The sequence below is a fragment of the Cyanistes caeruleus genome, chromosome 1 (assembly GCF_971803275.1).
Source record: "Cyanistes caeruleus chromosome 1, bCyaCae1.hap1.1, whole genome shotgun sequence".
NCBI lineage: Eukaryota > Metazoa > Chordata > Aves > Passeriformes > Paridae > Cyanistes > Cyanistes caeruleus.
The window spans coordinates 77,103,477-77,119,994 of record NC_141701.1 but is presented as its reverse complement, the minus strand read 5'-3'; the positions used below and the strand labels follow the sequence as shown (position 1 = coordinate 77,119,994).

Genomic DNA, 16,518 nt, shown 5'->3' with positions numbered 1-16,518 from the left:
TTCTTATCTTGCTAAGGGAAGGATCAGATGTTTGACACTCCCCACAACCCAATATATTTGCAAAAGTGATTTTTTTCCACATAAAGAAACATACAATATCTGTGAATGTTCTTCTCTTCAATATTTTTAATAACAAAAATGTTATTATGATTATAGCCTCCATGAGGCTGAGGTTTCATTGTTTAGCTTTTTTCCTAAAAATCATCTGATCCAAGGTTTATGCACTAGTTCTAAGTCTACGTAAATAGAGCTGGAGGATGATTGTTCATTCTCTTCTTTCTCATTTCTCTGTTTTATTTTTTATTCTCTTTTATCATTTCTTTGCTGTGCTAGGACTCCTCTGAACAAGACCCTGCTTTCTCTAATTATTAAAAATGTTTCCATGTGTTTCTTCTTAGATTATTCTTCCCATCTTTTACAAACAGACTTTGCCTTTTTCAGATTTTTCGACTACACACATGCATATACACAAGATATATATAAAGTATATGTATGCACACACACACATACATGCATACACACACACACACACATATATATGTGTAGAAAATCATAAATGCTTCTAGACAAAGGTCACCCAAAGTGATACTTAGTCAAAAGCTGTGTCTGTCAATGAAAAAATAAATGGGCAGGTTTGCTAATGATGAACACCAATGCAGCTCAGAATTTAGTTTCACTCAGTTATCACTGCTTTTTCATACTTACTTGAGCAGAAGGACTTCAGCTGGGAGGTGACTGTGTCACCTAAGACAGTAATATTTCTCTAGCCTAATGTTTCTGCACTATAATTTAATAGGCTTGACTCACCTTTTTGCTGGCTGGCAGTGGGGATTTTATCTTGTCTCTTCTTCTGGACTGACTTTCTGCTAGACCACAGCCTTTGGCTTGTGGGCATGTTAGAAGTGCAAGCAGTCAAATTCCCATTGCTATCCATGTGCACCTACTGTATATTTCTAATAGACTCACAAGCCCTAAGTTTTAAGATAGAAGGATGAAAGAAAATTCCTTCCCTTGATTTCAGTCATAGGTTCACTGGTTCAAAGATTGAAACCAACACAAAATTCTTAACAGCTGTATCTTCATCATGTAACCACCTGCAAATTAATGCACTAATAAGAGCAGATCAAACAAGATAAAAGAAAAATACATGCTTATAAGATAGTCTGACCCTAAAATACTTCTGTGTTTCAATTTTTTCATGATTACCAAGTACAGAAATTGAACATTTTTCTTTTGGAAGACATATGGTTTCTTATGAAAGTACTAGATTTGGGAAACTAAATTTTTATGGTATCATACTACATCTAAATTCATACAGAGTATTGTGTTCCAATACTGTGATGTGGTAAGAAGCTCCTGAAAGATCAGCTACTACATAAACTTTCCAAAAAATCTCCCTAGAGGCGTAGCTGCAAACACTTGCATTTCTGTGTCCTAGAATTCAGTTGTACCTTTTATTATGCAACTCAGTTTCATCTCAGAAACTTGATGCATTATATAGACTTTTTGAGAATGTTTCCAAATAGAAAAAAAACCCAAAAACCTCTACTACAATTTACTTATTTCTTTCTGGCAGTTTCATTTGTTGTTTTCATCTGCTTTTTGTCTACATGTTTTGTAGTAATGTTGTGGGATCCTGCATTAAATATAAAAGACTACATGTGTCATATCTGTGTATCCCATTGCTTTTCCCAGTGAAGGAAATTTCATATTTTGAACAGGAAGAAAATTGTTTGCCTTTTACAACACCACAAAAACTCTTCCATTTAGGAGAGTCCCTAAAAACTCAGTGTGAGGATTGAACTGTGGTGAGGGACAATATACTGCTATATTATTTTTTCTAATTTTAATGAGTAAATGGCATTCATGCTTCTCAGCACGTAGTCAGCAGACATAACAAAAAGTAATGATATAAGAAACTATGTTAGCACAGTGACAGATATGAAATATGGAAAATATCAGCAATTACTGGTTAAACTACATATTCTTTCTATGTAAAGTAATGAATGCATAGAATTCTAATTATTTATATTTTAAAGAAATTCAGTATTCTTTCACCATGTCTGTATAAATATATTGAAATACTAAAGAAGGAAAAAAAATACACTTTTTAAGAGCTTTGCACTGTTTTTATGCAAAGGATTTTAAAATTTTTAGGAGAAATTAAAAAGCAACATGTAATTCACACAGGAGTCCAAGTCCCATTTTCAAATGCCTAAGTAGCTGACAGCACCAAAATATTTGGATTTGGCCTATCTGGAATTGCAAATATTGGCCTGTGACACATTTACTAATTAATCACTTAGACTATTCACCATTAGATATGCAGAGCATAAGGGATTCAATTGAGCTGCACATCATGTTCCTGGAGAGATAGCATCCCACATTAAAAACAGAAGTAAATATATTGTACATTTTCTGTGAGCTTTCTGCTTTAGAATAGCATGAGCCAAGTTCTGAATTCTTATAGACAAAACACAGTTGCACACATGACAGCTTATTTTTCAGAAACCAGTGAAATAACACAAAAAGTTTCATTTCCTTTCTTAAAAAATTAACAATAACAATTGTTAATTGTTAACAATTGTTAATTGTTAATTAACAATAACAATTAAGATAACAATACAACATTAATAACCTCAGAAAGTATTTCTTGAAAACTACTTTCATATGGAAGTTAAATCTAGATTCTTTTTAGCCTGACCTGATGTTATCTAGAAAAACCAAATGAGACATATGCCCAACAGTTTTGCTTGACTAAACACATGGGCTTTTGCAAGAAGGACAACATATAGTAAACGAAATTTAGACTGACAGATCCAGTCAATCTAAAATATTGTAAATCTTAAACTTTAAGATCTTTTAATTTTTCTTAAAAATGTGAACTAGAAAACAAACAAATCCCCAATATCTATTACTCACAGAAAAAATTCAAACCTATTCTTTCCCCCATTATGCAACATTTCTATGGACAGACTCTTGAAGCTGAGAGGGTAAACGTGACAAACATTTATGTAGTGCTAATGCACGACTGGAGACACTCAGGCATTAAAATTATTCTCATGTGATAAGACTACATGTAGAAACAATTGATCTGACCCACAAATACACTGCACTGTCTTTGTTTTCTTTACCTATTCTTGATAATAGTAAAACACTTGCATTGAAAATAAACTATATCCACAATCAGTGGCAGAGATGAAATAATATTTTCTTGCAGTCAAACAAAATATGTTTAAGAAACAAGTAGGCTGACAAGGACCTTAATTTTTGAAAGTGTCATTTACATACTGGTTTGGAAAACCAGACAGTAGGAGTGTTTGGCAGAAGCTTCACCGTGTGTGGAGAGGCTTGTAGAGATTCTGGGAATAAAACTCATTTGCCTGTGGAGCATAAAATGTGAGCAGAAGTGAAACTTTACAGGACCCAGAAAATTAAAATGCATTTATCTTGATTCTCCCAGTTTTCTTATCCTGTTCTTCCTATTATTCCAAGCATCCCTGAGCAGTACTTGTTGGTACTATTTGGTTAGTGCTAAAGGCAGTAGGAAGAAGAAACAAACAAACAAACAAACAAACAAAAGCAAATTACTTTTTAGTATTTTGAAAGATAACAATAAAAATAAGAGAGTATCTAAATGGAAAAGCACAAAATGAGGATACATTGGAATTATATGATATCGCAAAATAAATTATTCAGAAGAAACAAGAGATTGAGCCAAAAAGCATAGATAGAAAACAATGACAGCAACAGAAAGAAAAGGAGATGGGTAAAGGAATAAAAGATCAGTACTGTGTCTGAATAATGATTTTTTCATGGCTTATGTAAAAACTTCTATGCGCCTTCCCGTTTTCTGTATGAGGCCACAGTATAACTGCACTACATCAAGGAAAAAGGCAACATTTCTCTGTCAATGAACAAAACAATAATTCTTCAATTATTAAATATGTGTGACCTGAAGCTTATCAGGCATTCAGCATCTTAGAAGTAACTACAGATAGGTCAGATGTCTGTGCATGAGTGAGGACCTCACAAAAGCAGGTTAAAGTGAAATTCTCCTTCAAAACTGGTTCTTTAGATATTAACAGCAGAAATGTTGGATTTGCTTCTAGTGGTTTTTGCAACATATCATCTGGAGGTAATATACTGATATCATTTAGCTACTCTTGGCCTAGCAGCATTAGGCAACCACCAGGTCATACTTCTGCAGTTGTTGGACAAAATTCCCCAAAATAACTCCCCATACTTAAACCTAGGAAGCCACTAATCAAAAATCAGAAAACATAGTATTGCAACTTAAACACAGAATTAAGATTGCAGAAGATTTTTCTTCATGCATTGCTTTAAAACATGGAGGAGTTTGATACCAGCTCACTTTACTCACTGTGAGATTGGAGCCTGACATGCACAGATACTGCTGAAAGGCAGAGAGGCTCCCCTATGGAGTAATTTTAGATAGGAGCTGCAGTTATGTGTCCCAAATCATTCACTAGATGATGCTCTTTCTCTTATTTATACATAGGTCCTAGACAGACTAGCCACTAGGCATATTAATTGGTTGGGTTGTTATGCTTCCCTGATGCCTTTATTTATGAGGTAGGATGAGCTACTCTTACAAAGAAAGCAGAAAATATATAAACCCAAAGAAAAGGGAGCAGGTTCACTGCATCAGTGAATGAACAGAGAAAAAAGCTAACAAAACCTCAGCAGATATTCTTAATATTGATAGTGTTTTTAATTGAAGTAAATGGATTTTTATGATGTCTTTTTTTTTTTTTAATCAACTGATATTAGTGAGTTATAGACAAAGGAATTCAGGCATTTTTAGACATGATGTCTTGAAGTTAGCTGGCCCTCAAGCCAACCGCTATGACCTGCATATACATAATTTTTGATTCAGAAACTTGACCCCTTTAATATTAGACTCCATATACTGAATTCCTCTTTACTCAAAGACAGCTGTACTCAATGTTCTGCATTGTAGTGTAGGATTTTTCGTTTACACCTACATGCCTACAGGTGGCTGAGTAATTGCAGCTCAGGTTCTGGTTGCCACTATGCAGGAATCATGATCAGGCATAAGGAACAAGACAAGTCTGTGCATAGCAGCCAAATAGAACCAAAGACTGTAGATTTTTAGGACTGTATATGTGACTGCCTTGGGATGTACAATATCTCAAAAAATAAAGCAGCAAAAACTTACTTTTTAATACATGTGGATGGAGAGGAATATTCAGGGCTCTGCCACACCACTTGGAGTCACATAAATGAAGAAACTTTTCCTCCTTTATCTAAAAAGATTTAGAATAATTTTATTTAGTATAGTTTACTAAATGTGAAACATCCAGAAGCAGCTGCATTGGGGTTGAGAAAATAGGTTAAAGCAAATAAAATTAATTTAAGAAACTTGATTGCTACCATTTTACCTTTACCTACAATTAATATTTGTTCCCTTTTTCTCAATCATTCTCTGCTGACTTACATAGTCAGAAGGAAAGTTTGGCAAGGGCATAAGGGGGGAGCAAGTATTTTCAAAGCAATCAAACAAAAAAAATCAACCTGATAAAACTTTATTTTTTTGTGTGTTTGTGTGGAAAATGTTATTCTTTACATTTTTTTTTTCACCATGGTATATTATTATATTCAGCCCCTAGATCCTGAAATTCTACCCTTCATTCCGCAAATTTCTTAGTCTGCTCAGAAAATGTTGCACAGTTCTGCAAAAGAAGCTTTATTTCTCACAGAAAGTTGAATTTTTATATATTCAGAAGATATTTAAAGATGGAAAAAGTTCAAGTTGCAAAGAAAAAATCTTCATTTTTCTATGACTGTAGCTCTTTGCTCTGCTTGCATTTCACTTTATTGATCTTTTAGAATGTTCCTGTCAAGTGATATTTTGCACAGTCTGTAAGGAGCAGAGGTAGCCTATCAGCAGATGTATCTCAGGTCCTTCCTGAGTGGCTCACAGAGGATTCTGTTTGGTGACAAAGACTCCAAATTGAAGTCTCTTAAGTGATTAGGGGTCTACTACCTGGGAGAGTGGAACAGAAGACAGCAACGATGCATGAGTTAGTTAATGGAAAGTAAAACTATTAAGAAGCTATTTTTTTTTCATATTATTTTAGTAACTGATAAAATATACAGCGTGTTTTCTTGGGTGATTGCATGTCATTCTTGTCAGCTGCAGAAAATACTGTATACCAGGGGAAAAAACAGAGCTTGTTTTGCAGTCAATGACTATATAGATCACTCACTTACTTACGTTTCTCTGGTGAGTCTAAATCTTATTTTTCCAACTTGTCTAGAAAACAAAGCTTACTATTTTGCAATTCCCACTGGAATTTGGAAGCCAATGGCTCTACTGTAAAAAAGTAGCTGAGTAGGTGATGTATTTTGTATCTGCCATATCTCATTAGATAAATAAGAGCATAGTTTGGGGATCTAAAAATATATATTAAAAAAAGGCTTTGTGAAATGAAACTTTCTTATGCTAGTTTCTTGTTCTTACACAGAACTATATTAACTTCCTGGGACCATGGCAAATCTATTCATCATGTGCAATTCATGTCTTAACTTTGTTGTGCTACATGACCTTGCTTGTAAAATGTTTCCTCAAAAAAGCCACTAGGGGAAATGTCAGACAATTCAATTCATCTTTTAAAATGAAACTATGCAATCAAGAACTGTCCTTCTGCTACAAATTATTCTGACAAGCAATTAGTCAGAACTCCCAGTTTTGTGTCTGTTTTAACTCAGCATTAGTCTTCTGAGTTCAAGAGAGATAGACCAATGGCAAATTTTTTAAATATGGTACAAGAGGGTAAAGAATCCATTTGTAGTACTTTGGTATGTTCTGAAAAGAGATGTCTTCACTAAATACATGTGTCATGAAATCTTGGCAGCTGATTTGTGAGAGAAGAAAAAGAGTAAGGATGTCTGCTTTAAGTGAGGTGCATCACAGAGCAGTTAGAACTTGATGCTCCAGTGGGAACACATTAAGTGTTGAGCCTTCTGTCTCAACTAGCCATTGCTTAAGAGATAATGGTCTTTGTTGAGACCTGAAATCAGTGACAAAACAACCACCAAAACCAACAATTTTCCTCTTCTATTTATTGTCTTCAAAAGTGAACTTGGTAGCTGAAGATGGCATGTTTGGAGATGAAAGAAATAATGTATTTCTATCTAACCTGTTGCTGTTTTAAAATGTAATCTAAAATTACCAGCAGAAATTCTGTGCATATGTTTTTTTTTAAACCAACTGCACAGAATTTCTGGTTGTTCTTTGATATTTTTATACTAGTAAAAAAGATACCTCTTATTAATGAATGTGCTTATACTACTAGTACTATACATATAAAATGGTGCTATTCTCTTGGGTTTTGGCTTTTTGGTTTTGGTTGTTTTATGCTTTTTGTAACTTTGTAAATCATGTGATCATTGCAAGATCAAAAAGAGGATGAAGTTTTCTCAAAAAAAGCAGTTATTTGTATATTTCCACTGCTAAGGCTGGAAATCTGAGAATATCATGAGAAAGAAGTTGCAGAAGAAAGTAGGAAGACAGAGAATTTTTTTTATAGAAGAGACTACACACATATAATCATATTTCTCAGTTAATTTACTAGGAAGATCAATGGTTATTTTGATGTACAATGATATTAACAGAGAATACCAAAATACTGTCATGCATCACACAATTAAATCCTCAAAAACTGCAGAAACTCATAATATTGTATCTTACGAATGAAAAATATTTTAGTGCATAGGAAAAACGTGGGTTTGGGTAATTTGTATTGAGAGAATATTAAGAAGTACATGAAAGTACATATTAACAAAAAGAAGTGGTGTTCCATTATATATATAAATATACACAAGCCTGTATTTTAAAGAATTTAAAAATTACATGCTCATTCATTAATTCTTCATATTAATCTGGAACAAGCACAGTCAGTAGATGAAAGAAAGATTCTCTTCTTCATATTATCTGAAAGAGAATATTATTCTTCCTATTCCTCTTCCTCTTCTCTGAAAGATAGGATGCTTTTTCTGCCTTGCAACATTGATGTTTCTCCTCCTATGATTTCAAAGATGAGTGCTCTCAGATGTAATTAATGGAAGCAGAAAAGATGCTTGTTGCCGCTGAAGATGAATAGATCACACGGACACAGGTCGAGGTGTGGTGAAAGAAAGAGTTTATTTTTCCTCCCAGGATTTATAGGCTCCTGACCATGGCCAGGGATTGGATGGTCAGGATAACACTTTCTCACTGCACTGGCCATGAGAGATGCCCATCACAAGATGTGTAACAGAAAGAATGTACACATCTCTATGTTTACAGTAACTGTCTTGGGAAAGTCTTTAGAAAACCATGTCAGCAAGCTCAGAAGCTGAGTTTTCAGGGCGACAGATGTTTCTCTCCTGTTATGATTATGCTTCTTTGTAAGACTGAATATCAGTGAAATCATAAAGAAAATGTCATTAGATAGAAATAGACAAACTTGGAATATTTGGTCATAATATTAAGATTGGGAGAAAATAAGAAAAAAGGTTATTATCATTACTATCATTAAGTAATTAATAACATTAATTTCCTTGTCTTGTAGTGCTTAGAGGCACAGGGATGACACTAGTAGATGCAGAAAAGATAGATGCATAAAAGAATGAAAAATTTTACACCAAGCAGTTCAAATAATAAGTAGTTAAACTACAATATCCTGTTGAAATATCATTTTTTAAAGGCTTTGGTATATTTTTATGGTACACTTAAATCTATACAATATAGGAAACAGTAGATGGAGGCTTATTTTTGTTATGTAATTTAAACTGGAAAAAAAGGGAAGTCTCATTCAAAACCCTAGTTTTGTTCAAAAGATTTGTCAACAACAGAGTAAATATGCATTCATTGATCCTCTCTATTTATCAGGTAGAGAGTAAAACATATAAAGCATGGACTAGTTATTCTTAAATCAACATGTGGCAGGCAACATAGTATTGACACTATAAATGTAAGCCTGCCTATTCTTTTGTCTATAGCTCTTCTTTCCTTTGTCTGAAGGCAATGTCTTCCAAATACCCCTGTGCTACCTCATAAAATGTGAAATTAAACTTTTTTAATTTTCTTCACTCTGAACCAAGAGTTCAGAGATGTTCTGAGTGATCTTCTTGCTCTTTCTCTCCTGTTTTATCAATATTTTTCCTCATAGTACTTATAAAACTCCACATAGTTAAATTTCCAACTTCATGATATTATATTTTAGCTGGTGTAATGAAGCTATTTCTAACTCTGTAGGAAGATCTAAGATGCAATTAGGCTCCTTCTGTGTTATTTTCCTGCATAAATCTATGAATTTTATTATAATCTGAATTTTTGGAAAGGACTTAGATGCAATGACATAATAAAAATTATAAAACTGAATAGGAGAATGACGTAAAGGTATATATTGTACAGAATAGAATAGGTAAGAAGGCAAGAGTAAGAAAACGCTCTCAAATTTTTTAAACTGAGAAAAGCAGGAGAAAATAAAAAATTTCATATTTACTAAACTATTTTGTATTTTTTGGAAAGAGTAACCTAAAAAAAAGATAAGCTTGGAATGTCTTCTAATTCTTAGAACATTTATATTGAAGCATAGTAGCAAAGCACCAATTTCAGATTAAGTTCCACTCATCACATTGCATCCTAAAGGATGAGTTTAGCTCTTTTACTGAAAACTCTTAAAAGTCTCTGCTTTGGTGTTCTCTGGCAGATAAGACCTTTGACAGATTTCCAAAAGCAAGGAAATTGTTATATTCTGATTTGCTTTTGGTACCCATTAATTGCAAGCTGGACAAGTAGACTAGTGGCTTTTCCTGCAATTGTTAACATTTAGCAGTAATTCCAATTATATCACATTCTCTTTTTTTTTTTTTTTTTTTTTTGCCAATCTTTTTGGTATTTCTTTTCCACCTGGATGTGGCACTCATTCCTTCACCTCAAGAAAAACAGTACCCCAAAATGCCACTACCAGCCTGTTCCCAAATCATCTCTGGCCAGTTCGTACTGTGTGCACAACAGAAACACTACACAACTGACCTGTTGAGGGGAAGAGGAAAAGCCTTGTGCGGGAGCAAGAACACATACGAGATGTGCACTGCTCATCTCTTGACACAGGGCTGTGCCAGGACCCAGGGATAAGAGCAAGGTTTTACATTCCAAGGGAATGTCCTCTCTGCTTCTCCCTGCCTGACATAAATTGCATTCAGGAATGTGTTATTTCACCATATATTATATTATTTTCTAAGAAATTTCCAAATTTTAATGAAAACATCCACACTGACCTTGAAAACAGATACTTTACCATCAGCAAATAGGCAGGTATTCTTCCTCTTGCCTACCTATAGTGTCTACCTGTCTACTTTCCTCTGTGCCATTGTTTCTCTCCCCCACTGTGTTGAACCTCAGGGTAATCCTGTTAGAGTCTCCTCTGTGTTACATCTGGTATTTTGTTGCCGCTTACCAAGAATATTACCTTCCTTACTCATTTCTTCCCTTTGATTGTTTTACTATAGCCATCTCCTTGCTTGGACTGCTCCTTTTGATTTGAAGACTACTCAAGAGAAAGGCATTAAGGCCATGTCCAAATGTTGTATTACAAGAATTCCTGTACAATCTCTGTGTGAGTTTCAAAAGCCATATAGAGTGGCATCAAATCTAAGGCAATATTGCTGAGAGGCAAGGTATGTTAGCATGAGTGTCTTATCAAATTCAGAAACAAAATGTTTTGTGTCCCATCATTTTTGATGTGAGCAGAGAGTTCAACCTGCCTGCAGTATATTGAACTGATATATTTTTACTGTAGCCTCTGAAAGATGTAGTCATTCTTGATAACATTACGTTTATCAACGCTTCTATTCTCAATGTGCACTGGCAGTTTTTCTTGATTTTTTTTGTCTAATCAAAAGCCTCTGGCAACTTTTGTCCTGAGATAGTTGCTATTCTCACTATGCCATATTATCTGTCTGCATACACTGTTTGACAGTCGTAGTTTTATGTGGTTTTTACACATAATGTTGGTCTGATGATATCCTGTATTCCCCTTAAAGGTTTTGTCACAGATTGAAGCAGCAGCTAGAATGTGCTGAACAACTTCAAGGGTGTCTGGCATTTTAGCTTTTATTTGACAGCTGAGTATAAACGTTATACTCCAAAAACACAGTTGCAAACTGAAACGAAAGAAAATCATGCTTTAAGCTCTTTATACCAAGACTGGATCTGAAAGATCTTTCCCAAGTTTATTTGATTTGTGTAGATTGATTTGTGTCCCAATCCTCTGGTGCAAGGACTCTCTACCCTATATCTTCTGGGTTATTTCTCCATGAAAACAACCTAGTTTTAAGACAAAAATTTTAGTGGGCGGAGAACATTTGATAGTCCTCTCTGTCGAACATAGAGCTATGCAGATGCAGTCTCCTATAAGTATGCATTCTAATTCAGTTGATGAGCTGTGGGAAATATTTAACTAAACTAACAGCTTCCTGTCTTATTTGGGAATTGCTAGAAAAGCAATTTTGTAGATGGAGATTTGTCATAACAGTTGTCTTCTCCTGTAGCGTTGCAGAACAATTTACCTTGATTTCTGTTCCAAATTCCATTCAAAGCAAAGTCAGCTTTAAGGCTGAGCAACCATTTAATAGCCACTTAGAAACTTCCTTGTGAGAAAATGAGACCTCCCTTAATGCATAGTCTTATGAAGTATTTCTTTTTATTGAATCAATATCATGGACTATTTTTCAATAAGGTCACAAATAGATGCTATACAAAGGGCTAAACCTTATAATACTGCAGCCTTCTGACCCTAGAGAATAAACAAAAGAATTATCAGCTACACTGGGTTAACAGCCTCATTAAGACAATTCATTATATGTTTCATTGTTTTTTTTTCTATAAGCACTATTGAACTTTCCTTTACATCATCCACTACACAGGAAGAAACGCAGACTGTGAGATACAAGTGTCTATGCTTCTTGTCTTCCTACATAGTATACCTTTCTATTAACATGATGTTCACAGAACAGGAAAAGCATTTAAGGAGAAATTGACTTCTAGCATTTGTTTATGCTGAGCACAACTGGCTTCAGAGTGGTTTCAACTAGAGCATCAAGGTGTTAGTTTTAGGCCAGTTGCTTCAGCCCCTGTTTGTTTTGGGTCCAGGTCATGGAAAGTTCCCATTTGTGACTGGCTCCAACTTATTTCAGCTTCAGTTTGATTTTGCCTCCAGCTCATTCACAGCTCCCATGTTTCTGCTCTGATTTGTTTCAGGTCCAGCACATAGATGGCTCCAGTAATTACGTCTCAGTTTGTCAACAGGTCCTTTTCAGTATTGGTTCATTTCAGGACCCATTTAATTTAATTTCTCTTTTTTCACTGGACACTGCCAGAGCAACCAGGTCCAGACTGCTGGGCTGGCTGTCATGGCAGGATGGGTAAATGAGAGAAGAGCAGTGGATGTTGACTACCTTGACTTCAGCAAGGCTTTTGACACTGTCTCCCATAACATCCTCATAGGTAAGGCCAGGAAATGTGGGTTACATGAATGAACAGCAAAGTGGATCAAGAACTAATAAAACAGAGAGCTCAGAGGGTCATGATCAGCGGAGTAAAATCTAGTTGGAGGTCCTTGTGCTCAGGAGAATGAATGGTATCCTGGGGTGCATTGGCAAGAGAAGTGATCTCAACCCTCTCAGCCCTGTTGAGGTGACATCTGGAGTGCTGTGTACAGCTCTAGGCTCCTCAATATTAGAAAGACAAGGAGCTACTGAAGAGGATTGAGGGAAAGGCCACAAAGATGAAGAGGGATCTGAAATATTTCTCTGACGAAGAGAGAATGAGGGAGCTGGGCCTGTTTAGTCTGGAGAAGACTGAGAGCATATAAATATTGCAAAGGCAGGTGCCAAGAGAATAGTGCCAGATTCTTTTCTGTGGTGCCCAGTGACAAGCTAAGAAGTAATGGCCATAAACTAGAGCACAAGTTTCACCTCAACAAGAGGAAGAACTTCTTTACTTTGAGGGTGGGAGAGCACTGGAACAGGCTGCCCAGGGAGATTGTGGAGTCTCCCTCTAGACAGACATGCCAAACTGAACACATTCTGTTGTTTCCTGCCTTAAGTGATTTTGCCTGGGCAGGGGGATTGGATTAGATGATCTCCAGAGGTCCCCTTCCAGCCCTAAAGATACTGTGATTCTATCTTACTGATGATGTGCATGTAAATTCCCTGCTCATATGTATTCATTGCAATTCTGCATGGAAAAAGGAAATAACAACAAAAATAATAAAATTTTATGAACAAATTTCCTTTCCTTTCCTTTCCTTTCTTTGAGGAAAGCCTGCACTGGCTAAGTATCTTCAGCATGAAAGGTGGATGTGGAGTATTCATTACATATAAAAAAAGACTACATCATAGAGAAGATCAGTAAGGAATACTTTTTGAGCATATAAAAAAAAGTCTGTAAGCTTTGTTTCCACACTAAGCAGCTTAGTCTAAACTGATCTGAAAAAGTACTAAATGCATACATGGAGGAGAGACCATACAGTGACTTTTGCAAATAAAACTCTAGGTGAAATTCAAAGCTCTGGGAGACCCCAAACTAGAAGTTAGAAAGATAAAGCAGGAGAAGGGTATTTCCTTAATTAACAGTAATTGTTCACTCTCACATGTATAAAATTGGGTAAGATACAACTTTTAGTCTGATTTTGCACTTTTCATCTGTCACATACTGTTTATTAAAGTGAGACCAAATAACTTGTCTTATAGAAAACATAAATTTAAAAAAAACTGGGAAAACATACCTGTTTTCTTCTTTTATATTTTAGACTTTCATTCTATATTTACAGTGTCACTGACATAAAAGATTGCAGTTAAACAAGCAGAGAAGTTATTTCAGATACAGCTAAAAAACTATTTCCATTAAACAGAAGTTTTTGATAGAATAATTTTAAAATTTCCAAATTTTGTGTTGAAATGAAACTGGAGGATTTTAATATATTGTAAGAGTACATTCTGTCAGCTGAGTGTCTGTATAAAAGAATAATATTTACTCAACAGTTTGCAATTATTAGCTTAAATAAAATAACAAGGTCTTGTTGAATTTGGTTTTCTAAGCCCTCTTGAGGAAATACAGATTAGAACAGACATAATATATGAAAAACGAAATAATTCTCAAACTTTATGTCAGATGTTTTTGGGAAATGAAGTGCAACTTTCATAATACTTTATAAGCAAATGCTTAAAAATGCTTAAAACAAATTCTAGCATACAAAAAAATTCTGCATTGCTATTTGTAGTAACAATGATGTTTCCAATTAGAATAATAAGTCTGATACACTTAGCCCACTTTATTAGGGCATCATGTGGAAGAGGAAATAAAAGTTATAGGGAAATACATCCAACCATTGTTTCTCCCCTCATTCATTTTTCCTGTGTAACCTTCTTCCCACACAAAAAAATCTACACCCTCCATCTTAGAGACATGGTAATTTACTGATTTTTCCTCATGAGTGTGGTTAATCCATTTCAAGATACATTTATAATCCTGAGCTTAACAGCTTTTGTTACGAGGCAAAAGTGGTTAAGAGACATGGAGATACAATGACTGCATTTTAAATTTAAATGAGCTATAAATTCTTGCTTTTGACTACTTATTGGATTGAATGGGAAGCAGAGATTTTATGCACATGCAAAAGAGTATTGCCAAAAATATTAGTTGGCCAAATAGCTTAGCATTTCAAAAATCGGTTTTCTTATACCGTGTCTGTAGAGCAGATATGGTGGTGTGAACCTCTTACTCCCCAATCCAGTGTTTTTAATCATGATTATTTACAGTAAAAGCTAGGATTGTGTTTTGCAACATTTCTTTTGGGATGTAATATTTTTATAAAATGTTAAGTTCAACTGCTAAAAAAAAATCTGTCTGCACACTCCCCTCTAATGTAAGCCTGAGAAACTTGAAAAAAAAAGCTGAGAATGTGAAGTGTTGTCTACTGTTGTAAAAACTATTATTTAAAGAAATGAGGATAATTGCTGACATTCATGCAGACAGCTCCTTATAAGGAAAGAAAATGCAGAACCCAAGAACAGAATATAAGAAAAAAAAAAAAAAAAAAAAGGAATAGAGATTTAAATTGATTCCTTCTTCTGCAGAGAACTCTTGAATAGCAACAACTTTCCAAACAAGTTAATCAAAGGAATGTTGGAAATACTCCTGTATTTGAATTGGAATTTCTAGTTCTAAGTTTATATATTTTGTTTCAAAATCTGTTAGGATTGTGGGGTTTTTTTTTGTTTTGGTCAGTTTGTTTGTAATTTAGGGACAGAAACTGTCAGAGCAATTCATACTTTTGTCATGGGGTGACTTTACCTTCAAGATAGCTTTGGGAGCTAAGGAAGTTGAAGTTGCTGGAGGCTGATGGGAGTCTTTTCTCCTGACCAATTATCAGTCATTTCTAAGAATTGGCGATGGTTTTAACCATTCAAAAGTGAGATCAACTTGTGAATACCACCTTAAAATATAAAGCCAGAGTTCTCTTGTTCTCTTTATTTCCTGGCTGTGAAAGGTAACAGAACTTTAACTAGCTTCCTGTTCCCCTGCCCAGGCCCTGCGGCCCTGGCAGGAGCTGGGCTGGGCCCAGCAGCTCCCGGCCGGGAGATGGGGCCTGCGGGGCTTGCCCCGGGCTCTGGCCGGGCCAGGCCGCTCCCTGGCTCGGCTGCAGTTTTTGCTGTGACTGAATTCACCAGAGACTGTCGAGTAAAGAAAGGAAAAAAAGCTCTTGACCTGTGGTGGGCTGAGCCAGTGACCACACTCTCCAGAGCAGCCATGAAGAATCTTCCATCGCAGACAGCTCCAGCTGCTGCTCCGGCAGAGATCACAGAACCATCTACAAAGCCTGGGCAAGATTTTAACCTTTTCATTACCTAGATGAGACTTGCAGATTAATCCTTTTATCCAGAGAGAGAAAAAGAGAGTAATCAACATGTAAAGAGACTATAAACTATCAGAGACAGTAAAGAATTAAGCTTCAGAAGAAGTAAAGAATAAAGAGATGCTTTAATTAAGCTGAAATATTTTTCTGTTAAAGCTATAGAGATGGACAACAGTATTCTGAAAAAAATCCTTTAATTCATGACAGAATATATTGAAAGGAATGGAGTGTTCAAAGTGTGGATTTTGAGCAAAAGGTAGAATAATTGTGACACAGTGAAGTGCTGGTACAGAAGAAAGAAGTAATAGTTGAAGATTTGAAGCCTTAAGAAGCAAAGAGAAAACTTCTGTTTCCACAAAAACTCACAAAAACAAATAAAGAGAACTTTTACCTTTAAATAACTCATCCTTAAAAATAACATCCCTAAACTCATTGACCCATACACACCTCAAAGTGATATGAAATGAGAAGAGAAAATCTGATGGCAGATTTTTCCGGGCAGCTGACATCAGAAAAATAAAAAACTATAACAAAAATAATTTTCTTGTGAAAAACTCTATAAATT

General features: G+C 35.2%; 1 long non-coding RNA gene across 2 annotated transcripts; it reads right to left on the bottom strand.

Annotated features, from left to right (window-relative positions):
- Window positions 1-283: 283 nt before the first annotated feature.
- Window positions 284-15,883, bottom strand: LOC147655627 (uncharacterized). 2 transcript variants are annotated; one of them, XR_015289537.1, is made up of 3 exons: window positions 15,806-15,883; window positions 5,204-5,291; window positions 284-3,383 (listed from the first exon to the last, which is right to left on the bottom strand). It is a non-coding gene; the product is annotated as an uncharacterized LOC147655627 (long non-coding RNA). The 2 variants fall into 2 exon arrangements; XR_015289536.1 differs by lacking the exon at window positions 15,806-15,883 and adding an exon at window positions 15,392-15,663 and having other exon boundaries at window positions 284-3,534.
- Between the last annotated feature and the right edge of the window lie 635 nt (window positions 15,884-16,518).